The 6,877-nt window shown below is 37.5% G+C and overlaps 1 non-coding gene across 1 annotated transcript; it reads right to left on the minus strand.

The window, feature by feature from the left end:
* Positions 1–3,670: 3,670 nt before the first annotated feature.
* TRNAL-UAG (transfer RNA leucine (anticodon UAG)) lies at positions 3,671–3,750 on the minus strand. The gene has a single exon. It is a non-coding gene; the product is annotated as a tRNA-Leu (tRNA).
* Positions 3,751–6,877: the final 3,127 nt, after the last annotated feature.

Here is a 6,877-nt window from a genome sequence, read left to right on the forward strand (position 1 = left end):
AGTGAGATGAGGAATACATATTTAAATTTTAATATCATTATTTTCTCGTTCTATATGTCTCAAAAATAAAACCTATTGTTTAAAAATAATCTCAGAATATTTATCGTTTTTGACGCGAACTCATTGTTGTTACTTTTGTTCTCTGTGAGCGCGCTACTCTGCGTCGAATGCTAATATTTAGCGAAGGACGTCACCCGCTGCGCGCGCGCTGCTCGTGTGACATCGATTGATTGCAGTAGATTCGCGAGCACTGTGATACGTATGGAGCTGCTGTTATAGCGATTATAGGTTAAAGTAACTTATGACCGTGGATTTGCCTTCCTAGAAAGAATATAATAATAATAATAATAATAGTTAGGCGGAGCTTATGTACACGGCACGTACATTGAATCCGAATGTAGCGTTCTGCAATAGAATCCTGAGGCGTAATGAGGACAAGTGTTAACGCCCGATGTAATTTTGCTCCGAGTGGCATACAACTTTTCAGGCATTAAGAAACTTGAAAAAATAAATTTAATATTATAAAGAACAACCAGCATATGGCCTGGCTTTTTATCAACTTCAAAAAATATTTGAAATAAAACACTTAAACCTAAGAATGAAAGAAAAATAAAGGTGTGAAAAGATATTTATTTAACAGTTTGTTTACAAATTCTACATAGGTACATAACAAATAATAAGTACAATCAAACTATCAAAAGGGAAAGCGACTCAGCTTATGCCTGCGCCTTGCAGAACAAAGTCCCTTGGCTAACAGACATAAACCATAACCCTATATAAAATAAGTTTGTAATAAACAAATGGTATTATTATTATTTAACAAGTACTTAATGTTAAGTAAATCAAATTTCGATCATCACCTATCATTACCTACACAAAATTACATTACTCCATATTGAACGTTATATCAAAAGTTTTTATGATAACTGAATGTTATAGATAATACCTACCATAAACAGGACTTATCACGCTAAACACAGGAGTAATATTTAACTCGACGTTTCGACCACATAGCAGTGGCCATAGTCACGAGAAGACTGAAGTGTAGGGTGTCATGTCCGCTTAGCAGCCAGCCTACACTTCAGTCTACTCGTGACCATTGGGTATTGATAGAGCCAATTTCTTTGTTTATTCTAATCGCTGTCAGTGAGCCCACACCTTGCACTCTGATTTACAACTAACTATAAACCTGATTAATATCCTATTAGTATTTTTTTCTCCTTTTAGAGAGCAATGAAAGTGATCATAAATGGTCACAGAGCCAAATGGTGCCAATTATTTTTCAAAAAGAAAGTGATATCCGTTTCCACTGCGACCATGAATCTTCACTGATTTTCAACTTGAAATTGTCAGTATTTCTCGTCATTCTAACTCTACTGAATTTCAAGGGACTAACCTAAAAAAGAGTGGAAAATTTAATAATGAAAAATAATGGTCCAAATCTTGCGTGTAACTCCGATACTTTTACTTAACCAAGGTATTGGAGGCGCTGGTCGACTCTTAAATAATAATTTCCTTGCTTTGGTTGTGCTACACAACTATTTTATTAAAACAAGTAATTGGGACGGCGAAAACTTTTTTTTTTAATTTCATGACACTTCTGTCTGGCAGTAAACCCATTTGAATAAATTAATAAAAGACAGTAAAAGCTTATTTGACGTTAAAAACAGAGGATTATCAACAACAGATTCGTAAAATTTTCGAATCATTAAACAAATTGAATATGCAAATTGAATTAAACTCGTAAAACCTAGGCTATGTAGAAAACCATGCGAAAGCTAAGCCATAATAGCCTCTCATCTATACTAATATTATAAATGCGAAAGTGTGTGTTTGTTTGTTTGTTCCTCTTTCACGCTGCAACGGAGCAACGGATCGACGTGGTTTTTGGCATAGAGATAGTTTATGGGCCAGAGAGTGACAGGCTACTTTTTATCCCGGAAAATGCAGAGTTCCCGAGGGAACAGCACGCGATAACCGAATTCCACGCGGGCGAAGGCGCGGGCAAAAGCTAGTGTCTTAATAAACGTCACTCTACCGGGCGTTTTGGCATTTCTTACTTTTTTAGGGTTCCGTACCGCAAAAGGGAAAACCAGCCAATAGTATTTTTATCTATTCTGCGCCAAGAGCATGTTAGACTCGCCCAACATAGGGTTCCGTAGCCGTTACCACAGAAAAGGATAATAGTACAAGTACGAAAAAACGAAACGCTGTTACGAAAAAATCAAGTAAGTAGTTACTTAATATTTTTCAAAAGATTTTGTAATTTGTACGAGAGAGAGAGAGAGAGAGAGAGAGAGAGAGATTTATTTATACATATTCGACACACATAAAAATACATTAGATAGAAAAATTAAATAAAAAAATCGAATAAGTAGTATTTTCTCAGCATAATGTTACGGCAAGCCGCAACGCTGTTTTTCAGTGGGACATTTTGGCTACGGAACCCTAAAAAAGCTAGCAGGTACAAACTCCCGGTAGACGTGCACAGCACTAATGTTTTATATTTTTAATGCCCCTCATTAATCTTCTAACAGCGAAATAGAACTAAATTAAATAAATAGGAGCCAGTTCGATCAATAAAAACAATTTCCGGTCGACAGTTTATATTATTAAAAAGTTAAACCATTACAAAGTTACGTATGCCAGCGGGAACAATTGGAACTAACGCTATTGACACAGAATTACTCGGTTACACGAAGATACTAGCGCCAATGAATATTTATATAGATAAAATTGTAGTAGAAGTCACAAGAGGACTCATTTCCATGTTTTTTGCATTTTAATTTCGACTCTACATGCAAGACCATAAGGTTCAAAGAGAATTTTATAGATATGACATGAGTTTTTATTAATAGTGGCACTTTAATTATACCTTGATCAATAAATTAAGATGAACGCCATTAAAGAGGATTAACACAGAATTGTGCTAATTAATACCTCTGACAGTTATTAAAAATGTGAAAATATATTTCTTAATTATTTTGGAAGCTATTCATTAGAATCGCATTGATTTGTTAATATGGTTTTCACCTTTATAATGCGGGTAAGGATTAGATGAAATTAAATCAAAACACACACACAAAATCAAAAAATTAAACACCACAAAATTAAACCACAAAAAAACAATAGATTAATTAGTAATTGAGATAGTGAAAGTAGACATAGCAGTTTTTTTTGGGATTAAATCCAAACTTTTTTGCTGACTTAATTTAGGTACATTCATTGTCAGTTAGGTCTTACCAGGAAGTAGTCCAAAAATGGTTGGAAAATTGATACCGAAACTCAAAAACTTACTTACTTAGAGCACGTTGCAATAAAAATTGTTTATTACAAAAAAAAGGAATAATTGTTGAAAACGGAAACCCGATTACTAAGACTTCGCTGTCCGTCCGTTCGTCCGTCTGTCACCAGGCTGTATCTCATGAACTGTGATAGTTAGACAGTTGAAATTTTGGCCACTATAACAAAAATAGTGAAAACAGAATAAAATAAATATTTAAGGGGGCTACTACACAACAAACGTGATTTTTTTGCCGTTTTTTGTTAAAATGAATGTTGTATAGATGGTACGGAACCCTACGTGCGCGAGTCCGACTCGCACTTGGCCAGTTTTTCATTTGTGGCATTCGTGTGCTTTTGGAATAAAGTAAAAAACACAAAAAGTTTTTGACAGCGGTGGGATTCGAACCCACGCCCTTTCGGACTGGTGCCTAAAACCAGCGCCTTAGACCACTCGGCCACGCTGCCTATAAGCGGCGTGGCGAAATAGTGATATTACAAACAACTGTGATAATGACATAACGAATGAAGAACTTCTGTATAAATAACCCATGACATGCCCATGACTGAATGTTTGCATTACTGAAATGTTAAGTATTATCGGTTATTATGTATTTAGCAACAACGAAAATGCATTTTGGCAACAATTTAAAGTTTTTACAAAGGTAGTTTACATGTGGTAGAGCCACCACCACTTGCTGGCTGCAGTATGAATGGGCCGGCTCGACCGGGTTAGTACCACACTCCCACAGAATACCGGCGTGAAATAGTAGTATTGCTACTGTGTTTCGTACGGTGAGTGGGAGGTCCGCCCCTCCTCCGCCTCCCCTTTCCCCCCTCCTCTATCCCCATCCCCTTTAGGTCGGCAACGCACCCGCAGTCCTGATTATGCTGTTGTCCATGGGTGGCGGTGATCGCTTACCATCAGGAGACCCGCATGCTCGTTTGCCAGCTATTTGATTAAAAAAAAGGTAGATAAGTAGATATTTTTTTTAATCGAACAGCTAGCTGCAAGCGGACAGGCGGGTCACCTGATGGTAAGTGATCACCGTCGCCCATGGACCCCTATTACAGCATTATTTTGACTGCTGAAGATTATTTTTCTCGAATTACTCGACAATATTTTTCTCGTACTCCAGTCCACTTTTCACGCTGTACAAGTACTTATCTAACACTTCCTACCAGCCTTAGAAATAGATTCGTATCAGATATTTAAGCACGCATTGCTGTGTCAGATATTGGTGCTGGTGACTGTAGTGGGTACCATCAGTCAAATAAGTGGTCTATCAATTTTTAAACAAGTTCCTATCAAATGCATATGTCGCTAAAGGCGAACCAAAGAGGCGAACTTTCAAGTTGACAGACACGTCTATTGGCATTATTTTTTGTGACGTATGCAAACGATTATCAACTTTAGGGTGGTAGACCAGATATTTGGCTGATGGTACATGTCCTGCACCTATTCCATCGCCAGTTTCAGGCCACAAACAGCAAAGCAAGTTCCGGAGCAAGGGGAGAGCAGGGAAACCATATTGCAGCCATCTAAGTGCCCTTCAAAATCACCATCATATCAGCCATAGGACGTCCACTGTTGGACAAAGGCCTCCCCCATAGACCTCCAGTTGCCTCGGTTGGAAGCGGCTTGCCGTCCATCTTGTAGGTGGATTCAAAATCATTGACCAGCTTAAAAACCCAGTAAAGGGTTCTGACAATTGAAGTTACCTTAACAGAGTTTTAGATTACTAGACTAATGTTTTCTTTTTTTAGTTTATATTAATAATAATGAAGTCATTCGGGTTTTTCTGATGAATAAATCCATACTAATATCATAAATGCGAAAGTGTGTGTTTGTATGTTTGTCCGTCTTTCACGTCAAAACGGAGCGACGGAGTGACGTGATTTTTGGCAGAGATAGTTTATGGGCCAGAGAGTGACATAGGCTACTTTTTATCCCGGAAAATGCACAGTTCCCAACGGAACAGCGCGCGATAACCGAATTCCAAGCGGGCGAAGCCGCGGGCAAAAGCTAGTATAGTATATAATTCACACTTTTGATGTTCCTGTGAAAATGGTAGGTAGCTTGAAAGTGTTAATATCCAACAGGGATTTATTATTCATAAAATATCTGCCCGATCGGGAATCGAACCCGAAAAGTGTAGATATGTACGTATATAAATAGTCAGCATAATTTAATTGATAGTATTATGTATTGATAGTGTTATATTATGTATTTGTGGCGCGACATGCTTTATCACTCGTATGCGTAATGTCACCTAAGTAAATACAGAACAGTAAACTATATTATATGTAAACCTGCTTCTACGTTCGTTTGGCACTTTGTAGGGGGATAATTACAATAAAACCACGCATTTCTTCATAATTACCTGTATATTAAGTGTAAAGGAGCATTATTTACACGGTGGACATTGAATAAGTTATGCCTACCCTAGCATGCGTTACTATGACAAACAGACACATTGTAGTTTGTGAACAGTTGAACTATAGAACAAGAAAAAAAATGAACTACACTCTGTAACTGTAACCACCAGCGCCCCACTTCACGAAGCTACAAGTTACAACTTACAAGCGGTAGTCTCTTTTCAATATACTGTTAAACAGAGACTATCGCTTTTAAATTGTAACTTATGTAACTGCGTGAACTAGGGCACAGGTATCAAATTTGGGTTTTCGTTAGAACGCAGAAAGATAACAAATAATTTTTTGTGTTCACTTCCAGCCAATAAAATGGACTGGGAAAGAAGGTACTATGTACCTAAATGACCACATTTAAGGTCGTTACAGATCGTCTGCATTCCAACTGCAAGATTTTGCAAGCTTTGCAGCTAATAGCAGTTTGCACAGAGTTGCTGCACCCATCTTAGAGCAACGCATCTGCCAGTTGGATCAGTCGGCAGTTGTAGTAGGTAACGTTGCAGTAGAATGCCGTCGGTAACGATCTCTAAATTTGTCAGAATTCAAACGTATCTTTTAATGTGTTATTGATTTAAGTGTCTTACGTTAGGTGTTACATTGCTCCCGTTAACGTGGTTATTTAGGTACATAATTCTACTGTTCACAATCTGACTAATTCAATATGATATAGGGTATAGTACCGCTTCAGTCGTTCGTAACTTAGGTACAAGCGCATAGTCAAGTGTGGTAAATGTCATTAATAACAAAAAACTTCCAATCCTTGCGACAGACCTTGCCCCAAGTCAAGTAGGACGCTCGAGTTGGGCAAGTAGGTATTATTACCGATATCGAAAGTCAAAATTTGGTCACCGACCGGCAAATATGGCAATATGTCTATGAAAAAAAAGATTTGATTTTGAAAATAAAGCAAAATCTATCGTAAAAGGACGCTAGTAAGTTATTAACGACGAAAACTACCGAGTGTCGGAATTCGGTGGTTTGTATTACCACTCTTGTTATTATGCTAGATGTCCTTACGACTTCCCAGCTGCTTGGCCAATTAACCTTAGTATAACTAGTATTATTCGAACAGGCCACATATGTACAATAGTCAATGGTTTTAATTTTTAACTTGTCGTTTTATTTTAAACCGTGATTACTGTAAAATGTGACCTAGCAAGCT

Source organism: Choristoneura fumiferana, chromosome 18 (genome assembly GCF_025370935.1).
Source record: "Choristoneura fumiferana chromosome 18, NRCan_CFum_1, whole genome shotgun sequence".
Taxonomy (NCBI): domain Eukaryota; kingdom Metazoa; phylum Arthropoda; class Insecta; order Lepidoptera; family Tortricidae; genus Choristoneura; species Choristoneura fumiferana.